The 16,142-nt window shown below is 40.5% G+C and overlaps 1 protein-coding gene across 13 annotated transcripts in view; it reads right to left on the reverse strand.

The window, feature by feature from the left end:
- Positions 1-16,142, reverse strand: part of ATXN1 (ataxin 1) — a 390,438-nt gene that overhangs the window by 352,093 nt on the left and 22,203 nt on the right. For 3 of the 13 annotated variants that reach the window (XM_087858067.1, XM_087858070.1, XM_087858072.1), the window contains exon 3: positions 7,997-13,953. The exons of the other annotated variants lie outside the window; for them this stretch is intronic. The gene's annotated coding sequence lies outside the window, so the exon portion shown is untranslated. The remainder of the gene's footprint in view (positions 1-7,996; positions 13,954-16,142) is intronic. 13 annotated transcript variants of the gene reach the window in all.

The following is a 16,142-nucleotide window of genomic DNA, read 5'->3' on the forward strand; positions in this document are numbered from 1 at the left end:
TATCTGAGGGTTAGCACCGCTCTCTGATTCTCTCGTAAGAAGTTCAGTTGATCAAAATGTGGCTTTTCCACTTTTATTATCTGGGTCAAGATAAAACGCAGCATAAAGGAGCAGCCTAGATGCTTTCTCTGCCAGCCACGTGACCGTAGGTAAATAAGTGCCCTCTTTGAGTCTGCAGCAAGGAATGCTAAACCTCGCTGTGTCTATATCCGCAGGACTGCTAGGAGAACCAACCTAGGTAATTTAGCCAACAAAATACTCCTGCAGATACTGTGCAGGCCAAGTAGCGTGCCAGCATGGTGAGAGAACTAGAATCCAGACAAGGAACATCTGCCCTTCGCACGTGTACCTCTCGGTTCAGTTCTGCAAACCGTAAAGTGCTCAGCAAACGTAAAAGCATATGAGATTTGCACCTGACACACTGAGCAGATAACTGAATCCCCATTTCCACACCATTGATGCTTTCCGGCTCTGCAGAGTTCTTAACACAAATGTAAACCAGAAGATGGTTCTCTAAAGAGAGCTATTAGAGTCTTCACTCAATCATTCACACATTTTCCCAACTGTTCCTCATTTGTCTCATGCTGGGCAATTGCGAATACAGGAAAAACCCAGAGCTACCAAGAGCAAGGGCACAGCATCTAGTCAGCTCCAAATGCAGATGCTCGACTAACCCAGAGACGTTGTTTTTCTCGTTTCAAAATAAACACACGGGTGGAACAGACCTACCAGGTATGTTTGCAATGCCAACTTGACGCGGTTTGCATGTGGCCATGCCATGGTCATTTTTGAGTGAATAAAAAAGGTAGCACGGCCTTCATATTCTTTCCTCAAAGGTATGCCTAGCTCTTCATTCTAAATTAGTGGTTCTTACTGACCTTTTGAGGGAGAGAGAATCCTTTGGGAACCTGGAAAGCTGCAGCCCTCTCTCCCCAGAGAAACACACGTACATATAACGTCATGCTGTGTTGTAATACTGTGACTGGGGAGCCACGCGAATTCTGCAAGAGTTCAGTGAGCAGAAGGGAAGAATCCCAACCACCTCGTTGTGGTATCGGCAAATGAGTTCCCTCATACAGCCCTGGTCACCCCACAAACCATGCAGCCCTGGCCGGCGTGGAGGGAATGCCAGGGGGCGGTTATGACTCCCAGCACATTAAGGATTCTCCAGACTGTGTCTGTCACTGTAAGTGAGCCGGCCACAGGAGGACAGCGCCCACACGGACCCACAATCCAACCCAACGGGAATGACTGGGAAAGGCACAAGAAAAAAAAGAAACTTGAACTTGTAATTTTACTAAGACATCTTGCTCTTTTTTAAATTCACTTTTATGCCTGGTGTGTGTGAAGTTAGGAGGAAAAAAAAAAACATTTTAATGGATAAAAGCCAAAGGACAGTCTAATTAAAAACAAGGGTTTGGTTTTTTTTTTCCTTTTTGTTCAACAAAACTGATTCCATACACTGAGCTATTGCTTTTCTTGGCTATGTGGGTGCTGAACCCATAGTAAATAATGAAAAAAAATCCAAAATAACAGGAAAAGTCTAAAATTACAAAGAGAAAATACGTCAATTTATAAAGCCTCTGTCCCTGTAGTCACTAGACCTGATTCTATACCAGCTTCACCAAACACTATTAATACTTTCTGCAGTGAGAGTAGGTTTTATCACTCAACTTCTTTAGTGAGTTAAAACACTGAACTTGCTAAAGCTGAGCATACATTGTTGCTTCCCTCATTCCCTATACACAGTGTAACAATACGCGTTTTCCTACTCTGCTCCGAAAGGCTTGTTATGTTCAAGAGTTTAAAAACAAAACAAACAAACAAACCAAAAAAAAAACCACAAAAAAACACAAAAAATAAAACAAAAACAAAAAACCAACTACGTAAGATTTTTCTTCCAAAGAAGGTACAAAGCATTTTTACCTAAAAACTTTGAATGCACATTGTCATGAATAATGTTGCCTTTAGGTAATGTTGCTATGCTACATTTAAAATATTTAAGGCTGGGATACCTGGGTGGCTCAGTGGGTTAAGCGTCTACCTTTGGCTGAGGTCAGGATCCCAGGGTCCTGGGATGGAGCCCCGCCTCCTTGCTCAGCAGGGAGTTGGCTCCTCCCTCTGCCTCCCAGGCCCCCTGCTTGTTCGCAGGCACCCTCTCTCTGACAAATAAATAAATAAAATCTTTAAAAGTAAATAAATAAAATAAAATATTTAAGGCTATGTTCATATAAACATTTATGTAGGCTTCTTAGAAATAAAGAATTCTACTAAGGATGAAAAGTGCCATGATTTATAAATGATTCAACTAAAAATTCTAAACTTTGAATTCTTTAAAGTCACTTTTCAATAGAAGAGGTCATTCCTTCAAGAGACAGAATGGCACACTTCTACCATCTTTCTTTCCTACTTCAAGATCGCACATGTGCTGTCTCTGGGGACATTTTCACTTTATTAAAAAAAGATACCTTTCTGTGATTCTGTAAAAGGCAGTCTCCCCTTATGCAGCTAAACTGAGTTCAATTACCCACAGTTTACAAAAAACGTATTGCTCTAAAGCAACCACAAAAAGTAAGCCACAATTAATACTTAATCCTAAAAGAAGGGCCAAGAGACAAAACTCAAATGCAATCTTTTATAGATAAAATAAAATTGTGTTATGTATCATCCCTTTAGCCAAACCTTTTATTTATAAATCTAGCAAATTTTCCTGCGTAGGCTAAATTTCCTTAAGCTTTTCTGGACAAATTCCCTGCATTCAACAGAATAAGTTCCAATGTTTAGTCAGAAAAGAGGCTCTGAAGCATGAAGATAATTACACAATTTTAACTTCTAAGTATATATTTTTTTAAATTAATAACATAGTGTACTTCCTTGCTTAGAAGGAAATTTAAATTACAAAGAATCTGGCTTAAAAATTCTTGAACCCAGAAACCATTAAAAAAAAAATAGCCCATGCGTCAAGTAGCTTCATTAAATATTTATTACAGTATTAACATTTCTCTAATATGAAAGTTGCTGGCTATCGTGTAATTTCACATTTGTGTCCATTTTTACGCCACTGTATTTTGAGCACAAAACTAAAGCATGTTGACTCTGGTACAAATCATAAAAAAGACTATGAGGAAAGTTCAAAGAAACCTCAAGCACGATGACTTCACATTCAAAAGATTTTTCTCATGTTAATAACATTTCAGTCTTTGCCTCTGTCTGACTCCCATGCCTCAGACTAGAAGTTCAGCCACATCAGCTCTTCCAGGCAGGTGAGGAAAGAGCTTCATTGTCCTAAGAGCACAAAATGAATGGTGCTCCCTTTCACCTGGTTAGGCTAAAATATGGACAAACTTCATGAGAAACTGAAAACAGGCAAGGAGGAAAAAAATCGCCAGCCCCAACTCCTCAGTAAGAATCTAGAGAAAATTTATGAAATTTTAGCACGTTCTTTGGGTGTCTTTTTGATGAATGGGAAATCCAAAGCCCCAAGGCTTTCCGATTCTGTGGGCATCAGAGTTTTCCGCCAAGCGTGTAGGATGATGAAGTCCTGTAGTACTTTTGCTGACAGTGGCCTCCTACCATATCAGGTGTTGGTGCTGGGAGGCTATGGACTTTATTCACACCACCAGAGCAAGCAGCCCCATCCACTGGGGGGAAAGTAGCCACTGGAGCTCTCTACCTACTACCTGGTTCTGATATAAAAATCCCAATGGGACAATGGGTGGGACACACCAGGATGATACGTGGATCAGGGAAGCACTCTTGTCTCCGGGCTGTGCTGATTCAAGTCCTTCCCACCCCGGTCTGGCCCAGGCACTATTCCCAGTTTCACCAAAGAAAGACAGGAAATGGAGAAGTCTGGGCCAAGGTGGGGTTCTCAAGCAAATACAACTCATTCCATCAAGACAAGCGTGTTAACTAACTTACGGTCCAGAAGAGGGAAGGCAGGTCAGATGACTAAAAATAATAATTACTTATTAAGTTTTGAAGAATAAAAGTGGCCATATGGGCTTATGCCACAAACTCTTAGATAATTAAGATGAAAAGCAAATTCTTGTGGGGTTTTTGTAGGTGTTTTGTTTTGGGTTTTTTTTGTTTTGTTTTTTGGGTTTTTTTTTGTTTGTTTGTTTGTTTTTTTTTTTTGCTTTAATTGATGGACGCTGGACTCCTTCTCTAGAGCCTTCCTCTAATAGGAAAGCTGAGTTTTCTGTTTATTCAGATTTCCAGATCTGCTCTTTATTACGCTGCTACTGCATGTTTTCATTCCAGAGAGTGTGATTGTTAATTTGTCATTGCGAGTTTCTTTAGGAGTCAAAACACCCAGAGCAAAGCATGAACTACACGCGGCAGTAAAGGCTAGAGAACGTCTCAGCAGCATGGAAATGACTCACTGCCTGAAGATAGGGAGGCTGAAGAAACATTCTCCCCCCTCCAATTCACGGCAAATTTGTTCAGATGAAATAAAACACAGCTCGGTCCAGTTTTCAAATCAGAATCCGAATTCAGAAAAACATCTTGGTTGAAATATCCGGTGAAAAATAGTTTTAAACTATGTTTCTTCCTCCCTCCAGTCAGCGAGGTCAATTATCACTTGCTCTCAGTGTACATATTTGGCCAGTACCTACTCCCACATTCTCTCTTCCAACAATATTTATGCCCAGATAAGGGAGAGAACTATCTTCATACAAATTGCCTCCATGTATTCCAACATTTTTCTGCACCATTTTAAAAAGAGAAAAAAAAAATAGAAGAGAAAAAAAAAAAACCATCAAAGTGACACTTAGGCATTTCTCAGAAAGCAGCCCCAATAAACACAGAACTTCTTTTTATCAATTCAGATCTGAGGATGCAAGGAGCAAATGCAAGCGATTGATAAATATCTGGAAAATAAAGGCAGCTGGTATTCCTCTACCCTCTTGACCTCCTGTCCTCCAAGTCCTCCTCCCCACAATAGCCACATACATTTTTTTTCTTCTGGTCATAACATAAAACTGGATCGCTGGATTAAGACAACTAACTTACCAGAAAGAAAATTCTTGCACTCAGTGAACCATAAAAAAGTTGAGGGGGAGGGGGAGGCCCCACTAATATTAAAAAAGATTTTATTCAACTGCTGATCACATGAAACCCTTTTTTAAAAGAAAAGGTTTTAATATAGATCTTAGTGCTGTTCCTAAACTGAATCAGAACACATCTGAGTTTGTGGGACTCCTCTTCGAAGAAAACGTCAATTATCATTCCAAAGTGCAAATTCCTAAGACCTCCAGAACTGATTATGTATGACACAGGATAATTTCTTTTTTTTTTTTTTGAAGATTTTATTTATTTATTTGACAGAGAGACAGCCAGCGAGAGAGGGAACACAAGCAGGGGGAGTGGGAGAGGAAGAAGCAGGCTACCAGCCGAGGAGCTGATGCGGGGCTCGAACCCAGAACGCTGGGATCACATCCTGAGCCAAAGGCAGACGCTTAACGACTGCGCCACCCAGGCGCCCCAACACAGGATAATTTCTTAACAGGGTCCTATTTCAGTGGCTCTCCCAAGAGTTCAAGCCATATGGGGCCCAATTAAACAGTGAACACGCTCCCTCCTTGGTCTGAACTAGTATAACAAATAATATTTCAAGCTATTTCTTCCAGGAAGTAGTAACAGTTTGAAAAAAATAGTGGTTTATTCCCCAACATTTTTCTCAATTACTAAGCCACGGCTCTGATGTTATAATATGTACAAAGATGGTTACAAACGTAAGTGGCCAAATTCTGCTCACTTGCTCGCTCTCTCTCTCCCCCCCCCTTCCTTTCCTAGTAAATTAAGATCAGGAAGTTCAAAATCTTTCACAATTGTTTAAAATTTTCAAACATCTGTAACACCATAAAGTAAACAGACACTTTAAGTATGATAAAAAACAGCAAGCAATTTTGGATCTGGATATAGATACCAGGGAAAAGGAATAAGTGAGATGTAGAAGTCATTCCAAAGTGAGACAGGATGCTGAAAATTCTGACTACCATATACATCGATTCTCCTAACATACCAAAAAATAACCTGCTCAGTACATTGGGTACTCAGACGAGGCACCTAACATGAATGAGAAAACAAGTCCAAGTTATGAACTTTCAAAAAGAAACAGAATTTCAAGTCTCTTAAGCACTTATAGGAAAACTTAGAGATGATCAATGAATTACTTCATGAGTACAGTAGGAGAGCTTATATATTTATCTTATATAATTAGCATATTGTTTGTGGCATAATATATGAAACACACTATCACACATGCAAACAAAAACTTCTAAAGTGATTTCCTAGGTACCCTTTTCCTTTGTTATGTACTCTTAACACTTATTAGTCTGTGATATTCTCTGTACTACTTTATAGCAGAGAAAATCTTTTTTCATACACAAATGACTATATGAAACTCAGACGCAGATACAAATTCGGACCATAAAAGGATCAAAATTAACAAAATCTCTGTCCAATGAAAGTGCAAAGTTCATCCTATAGACCATTTCCTCCACTCACTGAGCAGAGATGCTATTGGGTACAAAAATAACTTCGGCCATAACGGAGCCGCTTGAGAAAGGACATCCGTTCATTTATTCGGCACTTACTCACCATTTGCTACTCTAAAATGACGAAGGGGAACATCTAGGGGTCTAGACCCTGAGTCCACCTGAGCAGGCTCTGAGGATCAGGGACCAAATGCCTTGTGCGTGATGCGCTTGTGGGAGAGAAGAGAGTACGTCCCCTCCGCCCCTGCTCCGCCTCCTTTCTGCCTCACCGCCCTGGATGTTGAGAGGTGCCAAGAGCCTCCAGTCACATGGGAAGCAAGACATCTGAGTAACCCAGCAAAGCAATAGGAGCCATGATAAAATGGAGGGCGGTGGGGAGGCTCCTGCCAGACATTCATGGTGGAACAGAATGCAGCGAGGGGAAGGCGGAGGGCTTAGGGAATCATACGAGCAAGCCTGGCATTCAGAAAAGAACCTATGTCCAGGCTAAGTCCGAGACCTGGGGCAGACACCAGGATTTGTCCACACTCTCTACAAACCCCCCGTCTGCCTCCCACTAGCCCTACTTTTGCCACCTCCCGTATGCCTGGTATCCTGGCCTTAAATGCTACACAAGCAAATTAGAAAACTCCAAAGGAGAACAATAATGTAATCATAGCAGGGAAAGCACAGACAGCGTTTACCAGGTGCCAACTGCATACACGGCACATACTGATTTATGTAATCGCCACCTGGGTTATGATCCCCACTTTCCAGGTGAAAAACACTGAGGCACACACAGGTGAGGCAGGCCAAGCTAGTAAATGGCAGGGCTGGTATTCGAATCACAGGAGATGACAAAATTCTGGCATGACCAATGCCAACTGCTCACACGGCAAAGGCTCCCACCCAGCAGGTGTGGAGGGCAGTTTCAGAATAGCATGGTACCCCAGTCCCCACCACCCTATTCCCGCCAGTTCTCTTTCTGACAATTCAGTCCTAATTGCTGAAGGCTCTGAAGGCTGCTGTCACACCTGCAGAGCTACTTCCAAAAGTCTGTAAGAGCGGATCCAAATGGATGGCTCCTTAGGCGCCTCCACAGTCCAAACATGGCGGACATCCGAGACACCCAGAGACAGGCCCTTCCACAGAGTGATGGCTGCCATCTGGCAACTAAGAATGGATTTTAAAAACATCTTCCCTTGCTGTACAAAGTATCTGGTCACAGGGTTTGTTATCAGTAGAACCAGGATTAAAAGTTGTGACCTCTGTCTCCTCCCTCTCTCTCACCCTTATTCTTCCAAGGTGTATATTTATATTTTTTTGCAAAGCAGCCAAAAGAAAACATCAAAAGGAGCCTTCCTGTGGGGTTAGCAGTAAATGAATAACGGCTGGACAGAGAGAGCAAAGAGAAAGTGAGTCACGGGGACTGTGTTAAATCTATAAGCTCGCCCTGGCTTTCTCTGAAATGTTTTCTCCTCTACACTGGGAGCTGAGGGCCTGTCTTTACTCACCCCAAAACACCATCTCAGACTCCGGAGGCAGGCTCTTAGTAACGCTGAAAGCTCGTAATCTTTCCTTCAAATTCTAGGCACTTTAACTTCTGGGACCGAAGTCCTTTTGACAACAATGTAACTTAAATGAAGCAATAACTACAATGGCTTGGCCAGGGACATGTGGTTTAGCGCTGTTGTGCAATCTCACTACATAACGCTACGGACGCCTGTGAGTGGAGGGCACCTGTCGGCTACAGCTTTGCCTTGCTGAGATCCCACAGCCTCGTGTGACCCTGTGCGCTCTGGGTCCCACCAACCAAAAAGCAATCGCAATGGTTACATTTTATTTTTCTCCTACGGATTCTGGCCCTCCCAAGCCAGCCCTGACACACCTCGAAGGGTAAACAGGCCCTTTGAATACAAATCACACGGGATCCTTAAGGACAAGTGCTTAGCTGTGTGTTCCATGTAGAGGGACTCCATCAACGCTGATTACTTTTCTTCCTTTCTTCCCCCATAGATGAAACACCACTTAGATTAACTCGGGAGTAGTAAACAGACGCAAAAGAAATGAACTTTTTAAATGAACAGTAACGCAAAATTTCCTTTATAAAATAAAACTAAATGTCTGTGTAATTAAATGAAATTTGTTACTGCTTGATTACAATGTGAATTACAACATGGTAAATAAAAATCCCCTTTACAGGTAGAATGCACAGAAAAAGATGTATGAACACAAAGCCCTCTGGAGTTAAAGGGTAAAACAATGTGTATACATATTTTTTTTAATTCTACAAAATACAGTCAGAGTATTATAAGAAACCCCCTACCTTTAAGAGCCATGTGTACCAAGCCTTTTTATTAACAGCACCCTGCATGAGGCTTACATTCATGCCCACTGCTCTTTTCTCATAAAAATCTCCTCCACATTCCCCTTTTGTTGTGAACTTCAGTGACTGCCTCCCCACTGGCTACACACAACCACACATATCTTTCAGAAGCTAATTGAAGCATAGAGAAGTTAAACATGATGCATTCAAGGTCAAATCTCAAGTCAGGGGAAAAGCCATAAATACAGCCTCTCTGTGGCTGAGCATTGGGTGCTGGGCCATCCTGCATGGTGGGTTTTGACTTTTGATTGCTATTTGCAAAATTCCCTTGAGTGTTTAAAAGCAGCTCATGTTGACAAGATAGAAGGAAGAAGCTTTTACAAATTTCATTAACATTGCACAATTTCACATTCCTGAACCTATCACACATGCCAATTCTTTTTTTTTTTTTACATACGCATTTAAAACTCCCTTGAAAACACTGTATACACGGACTCAAAGGCATATGAATGGGAGAGGGTTTAGGAGCCTAAAATATACCCGATTTTTTTTTTCCCATTAAATGGGGCTGAATCACAATGCATGCTAAGCATTTCGTGCAAGGAGAAACGTTCTTCATTTAAGAGCTGCACTACACCGCCCCCCCCCCAGCCCCAAGACCCCTTTCTGAGATAAGACCCGCATTCGCACAGCGCCTGGGAAGGGTGAACAGAGGGCTCTGGAGTGCAAGATGCGTTCAGGGAGAAAACATCACAAGTACTGAGCTGCGCTGAGAAATGAGGGCGCCAAAGCTGTCATAAAAAAAACATTCACAAGCATGTGCAGATTAAACAGATAACAAGAGAGGGTGTTTTTTTTTTCTTTTTTATAAAAAGGGAGGTCATTCCTCTTGCTTTTAGGACCTTAAAAAATAAGCCCAAACAACCAAGGGCTGGGAGGCTTTGACCCCTGGTGAAGGCAGCCCTAAGCATGATTCCATGCTTTAAAACCAGGAGATATCTAATCTCAGGGAGTTGTTTTATTTTGCTTTCTGCTACCATACTCAAAGATTCCTTGATGGAACAAACGAGGTTTTGTTTTTTTTTTTTTTTTTTCCTGGTATCTCTCTATCATGAAAAGCTCATTTGCCATTTAATTTTTATCTAATCATGCTGGCTGGTTTTTGCCTGTCTCTCTCCCATCTACCCCCACCCCACCTACACTGGCATTCTCTGTGGTCAAAGAATCTGTTTCAGTATTAGTGTTCAATATAACAAATGTCAAGTAAACACTCTACACATTTCCTGTGCTATTTAAAGTATCTTAAGCAATTATTTGCTCTAAAGTATTAAACTGTAAATTTTCTTAGCTGGTGCCAATTCCTACAGTTAATAGCTGTCACAGAACAGTACGTGTAACACTCAAATGCAGTTTTTCAATCAGCTACGCTCGTAGGCTCCATTTGCCAAGATTTTTCTAGTTTCCATATTTTTAAGGCATGTTTTTGAGACAATGCACAAAACTGCAACAGAGTGTCATATGCAGCTCTTTTACTTCCTATTCGGAGCTTATTAATAGGTACATACACATCTTTCAACATAGATTTGTCTCTAAGCAAAATGATAAGAGACAGATTAGACAGACAGACACACACTCACACTTAACCTCATTACTGTTAAGTGCTTATGTGACAAGCCAAAAGCATGACCACTGAAAATATCACTACATAGGATAAAGCTCCAAATCACATAGTTGGCTCCTAAAAGGCTCCCCTTATAGTTCTATAAAGGGTACAAACTATATTTATACATACACATGCAGGCAGCACTAGAAAAATATTAATATCATACATACATGCGTATGTGCAAATAATCACATGCAGACACGTGCACATGCCTTTCTTTATAGGCATTTTTATGTTTGACTAGATATGGTTCTTTCTCAATCTTTTTAAATTCATTACATGTTTTTGTGATTATCCGAGAGTAACTTAAAAGTAACATAATTCTAAAATCCTTAATAGCTAAAACTGCATTAAATTGCCACCCCCTCCTACAGAATTGTACGGTCCTTGGAAAAATTTTCATGCAACAGAGTACGATCTACAAGCAAAAAACAAACCAACAACAACAACAAACCCTCCCTGCTTATTTTTTTCTAACATAGTTAATTATTAGACTTTATTTTCCTACTGATGAAAGAATTGTATTATTCCCACCAGGCCAGAACCCATTCTGATTTTTATGTCCTGTACCAGGTATGACTAGTTGCTGAAAGATTGCATTAAAGCATGAAGGGACAACAAGGTTATATTATCTTAACATGTTCCACTCAATAGTTTTTGATTGTGTTATGAAGTGCCCTCACATTGGTTACCAAAAATGCCTTGCTATTTTAAGAGTGACACCATCAAGGAACCACATGTCTCCAGAGCTAATATTTGTGAATTATAACCCGAGAAGCACGGTAGAGATCTGCCAGTACAGTCATATGAAATCATTCCCTCCGGTGTGGTGCCGGTGTTAGTTCGGGTCCCTCTGGAGCACACCTTGCTTGGGAGGGGATGTGTCATCTGAGTGCACCAAAGAAATGATCGTGTCAGGGGCAGCTGGGTGGCTCAGTCGGTGAAGCGTCTGCCTTCGGCTCAGGTCATGATCTCAGGGCCCTGGGATTGAGTCCTGCATTGGGCTCCCTGCTCAGAGGGGAGTCTGCTTCTCCCTCTCTCTCTGTGTGCTCTCTCTCTCTCTCTCTCATTCTCTCTCTCCCAAATAAATAAATAAAATCTACAAAAAAAAGAAAAAAGAAATGATCACGTCAGCAAGAATCCCTCACACTAACCATGGCACCGAGGCTAGGATATCACAGCAGAGAACACTCTCCCCAAGCTTTTTTTGCAGGTCTGACTCAGTTTCCCTTTATGCTCCATGATGGCCAGAGTAAAAAGGGGGAAAAGTAAGAGACATGATGGAGCAGGGGAGACAAGAAAAAGGAAGGAAAATGAAACAATCACCTGGCATGGTTTGCATTTTGGGGCACTTTTGTTAGAAATATTTTAAAACACCATTATCCTTGAGTGAAAATTTTCTGACGGGGGAGGAAAGGGGCCTGTATGGAGCTCATCAAATTCATGGTGATTTTGAAACTCGGGTGGAGAGTTACTTGAGCCTCCCCGAATCCTTCTTTTTTAATAATATACCTTGGTTTTGTGACTATGCTTTCATACATCCTCAATATTTATAAAAACAATTTTGTAAGTCCCACAGTGACACGGGTGGTAAGCCGTAAAGAAGAATAATTAAGAGCATAGGGTCTGACGTTAAAAGGGTCTCAGTTGAATCCCAGTCCTACCACTTAGCAGTTCTGTGACCTTGGGCAAGCTACTAACCCAGTTACCTTATCTGTAAACTGGAGATAATAGCCACCATTCTAGGTTTACTCTGAGGATTAAGCGATTAGCACAGTTACTAACACATCCTAAATCCTCAATATGCCAGCGAGCCATTATCATCCTTAAAAGAATCGGTTCTCTGCATGATGACCTTCGTTGCGTGTGTGCACTGTTTCGTGTGTTTTCAATCATGACTCTGGTAAATAAATATCTGTTCACTGAATGATTCATTGAATAAATCATTTATTTATTTATCAATAATTCATTGATAGCAGCAATCAAAGGCAGGGTTGTTTGTTTTTTTTCACTCGAATTCCATACACCTGTCTAGAAGATGCCCAGATGAATGAGAGAAACAAATTTAGCCATCCCACAAGAGAAGTGGGGGCAACGTGAGGACCCGGGTACCGTTTGGGGGGTCTAATTAACAATGTTCGCCGAATCATAGGAGACCAATCCAGCATTAACTTAAAGTTTAAAAACATCAACTGTTCACCTTTATGTGTATTTGGAGTCCACGAAATAAGTTCAACCCTAATACCTTACAGTGACAAAGAATAACAATTAGCAAGATTCATTTTTATTCCCTTTAAAAGCTGTCCCTCCCAAGTCATACTGAAAAGGAAATCAAAGAGTAATTTGTTTGAAGCCACAGGCCACAACTTGACCAACTTTACTGTTCCCTCCTAAAATAGTGCTTTGCACACAGTAGGTTTACAAGAAATGAACAAAATTAATCTGACTCTAAAATGAGGAAGCCGGTCAAAAAGATGCGTAGGGTCCCTCCAACATCATGAATGAGAAACTGTCTAAATGACCAATCAACTCTGGCTGATCTTTACGGCTAAACTTAAGAATCCACTGCTACTTTACTAATGAAGTTTACTGAAGACATTCCTCCTTCCTTAATTTCAATTCACGTGATCATGGTCAAAACACAGCTGCCAATTCTAATATCAAAGTATTAAGAATATGCCACAGCTCTAAGTTTCTAGAAGCATAAAGAAATGGGTGACTTGGAGAAATAGGTATGCTTTGGAGCCAAAGAGATGAAATTAAGACATTTCCTTTTTTTTACTTTTAATAATTTCTAATCTCCCATTGGTGTACTTATTACACATTTGTTGTTATTTAATACAATGGCTCTCCTGGGAGGGGAAAAAAAAAAATCAACCTAAAAATAAGAGTTTTCCAGGAGTAGAAAGAGATAGTCCCAATAGAAAAATACCAGAGGGAAACAGTCTTTATATTATACAGCAATCAAAACTTTCAAACAAAAAAAATCTATTTTTAAAGGCATATCATAGCTGGAGAACTGGCCAAAACTCAACATGTTTAATGAGATATAGATCAGCGGTGAGAACAAAGGAAAATCCAAGTTGAAGGATTAAATTTCTCTTAAAATCAGTCACTCCAATGTCTGGAGCTAGGTCATAAAGTGTTTCTGAGTTCGATGTATACTGCAGGCATCAATCCCCATCCGGAGAGCAGAAAGGCTTCATCTGCCACATTCCAAACTGAAATAGATTCACGTACACACTGTACATATCTAAGAACAGCTCCTAAAAGTCATTAGCAAAGACTCTTTGTAAGTGGAGAAATCAAAAGACAAGACTCAAGGGGCGCCTGGGTGGCGCAGTTGTTAAGCGCGTCTGCCTTCGGCTCAGGGCGTGATCCCAGCGTTCTGGGATCGAGCCCCACATCAGGCTCCTCTGCTAGGAGCCTGCTGCTTCCTCTCCCACTCCCCCTGCTTGTGTTCCCTCTCTCGGTGGCTGTCTCTGTCAAATAAACAAATAAAATCTTTAAAAAAAAAAAAAAAAGACAAGAATAAGAGGCATAAAGATTTCAAAGTCAAAATGCACTGCTAATTTTCTGAGTCACAGGCTAAGAGAAAAATTATAAAAAGAAAAGCGAGACCATTCCCCATTTGCAGAAACCAGCAAACAATAATAATAATTTTTTTTTAATGTAGGCACAAAACACCTGGACGTGCTTTCCTGCTTCTTGCCGGTGACGTACATGCGTGTGTATGGATCTATGTATATGTGCTAACAATCAAAACTCCAGAGCACTTTTACACGCAGTCACACAGATACACTCTCACACACAAGAGAGCAAAGCTGATGCTATTTAAACATCATGAAATATTTTCCTAACTGTGCACAGATGGAAGTACAGACTTTTCTGCCAACTGCCTGGTTCAAAAACTTTGCTCTATTTTTAATTATTTGGTTCAGAGGACCCGTTTGTGATTAACTTCTGTGTTGGATGGCAAAGCCGGTCAAGTTCCTGACCCACAGCAAAGAACACTGAGAGAAGCTTAATTATTTTTAAACGGCTAGTGGAATATTGTAAACCGTGTGTAGGGACAACTAATTTGTCAAAGACCTGTTCGTGGGTGCCCCAGCTTGCAGAAGAAAAATCCGGGAGGCACGGAGGAAGTGACACCGAAATGAAGTTCCTGATGACAAAGAAATTTTCGTCTTAGAGAAATAACAATGGAGTAAGAAACCCAGAGGAAGAAATTAATAGTGTTGCAAGGACTAATCTTATTAGCACTGGAAGTTTCAGTTCTAACTACGAGGACAGTGAATGGAATGCCAAAGCTTTAAACACAGGAAATGAACTCCGATGCAGGGAGGAGGTGGTCAGGAAGCTTCAACCGTAGAATTCAGAATCACACACGAGAAGTGCTGAGCAAGATCAAATCCCAGAAGAGAAGGAGAAAAAGAAGCAGTGGTCTAGCAGGCAGACAGAAAAGGGAGCCGAGGTAAGAATGAGCAGGTTGGAACGGTTTTCTATTTTTCCAAACTGTGCATTTAAAAAAAAAAAAAAAAAAGCTGTTTCCAAATAGAAAATAAACCCAAAGAGCAAATTAGTACAAACACAGAAAGGAAACAAAATATAAGGCATCCAATTCAGAACGCTGAAGGGAGAACAGGGTTCAGACCTAACTTGTACTCCTAAGGAAGCCTTCTTTTGATCAATGTTCCCACAGTCGTAAGACGTTCTGTATTTAAGTCTTTGACGTACTTAGGAAAACACCAGATTCTACGGAACCACAGGCCACAGAGAGCCAAAATATTTCAGGAGTTAATAGTTATTGCTAAAAATTACATTTATAATGAGTCTAGGATCCATGCCAGAATGGTGTGGGAATTAAAACAACAACAACAACAAAACAACGAGCACCCAATTTCTGTTTGAGAAGGTGTAGAAATGGGGAATTAAAAAAAGAACATCCTTAGCAGGGGATAGGGTTCCTTGATCAGCTTCTTAAACCACTAATACTGGTCACTAGCTTTCAGTTGGGTTGGATGACACAGGAAGACCCCCAGAAGGACACATCCGTAGCTGTGAACAAGTAGGAAATTTCAATAATTGGAAACAATTCAGGGAGCCATCATGAGGAGAAGAAAAAAGGTGATCTGTTCTAGAAAATCCAAAATACAGTTAATTCCTATCAATATACATTCATATGCTTCTTCTATGCAAAGTACACGTATGGGTATTTGTGTTGGCAAGAGACTAGAATTTAAAAAAAAAAAACAATTTTTTAAAAAAAAGCACATCTATGACTGAATTATTTATAGTCGCAAATGGTTTCATAATATCCACCTGGTATTATTATAGGCCATGGCTTAGAAATGTTTTATCTCACTTAGAAATATTTCTATTTGCTGTAACAATAGCCACTGTGCTGAGATGGGATTTGACCTGTGTCTTTGTCCATAAAACAATCCTATAAAATATGTAAACATGAATTCAATTTTCTTTAAGTCGAGAGAAGCAGAAATATGACTGTCAGAACAAGAACGGCTTTCTGTGGGATAGTCTAGTTAAATGAAAGCTATTCAACTTGAATCAATTGCTGTATCCATTCTCCAATACGCAGCAGATTTATATTTCAGAAGGTTTTTGACAGAGAACAAAATGTTACTGAACTATCTCTTCCATTCCTTTTGTC

Source organism: Ursus americanus, chromosome 32 (assembly GCF_024610735.1).
Source record: "Ursus americanus isolate L20-20 chromosome 32, mUrsAme1.1.p, whole genome shotgun sequence".
Taxonomy (NCBI): Eukaryota; Metazoa; Chordata; class Mammalia; order Carnivora; family Ursidae; genus Ursus; species Ursus americanus.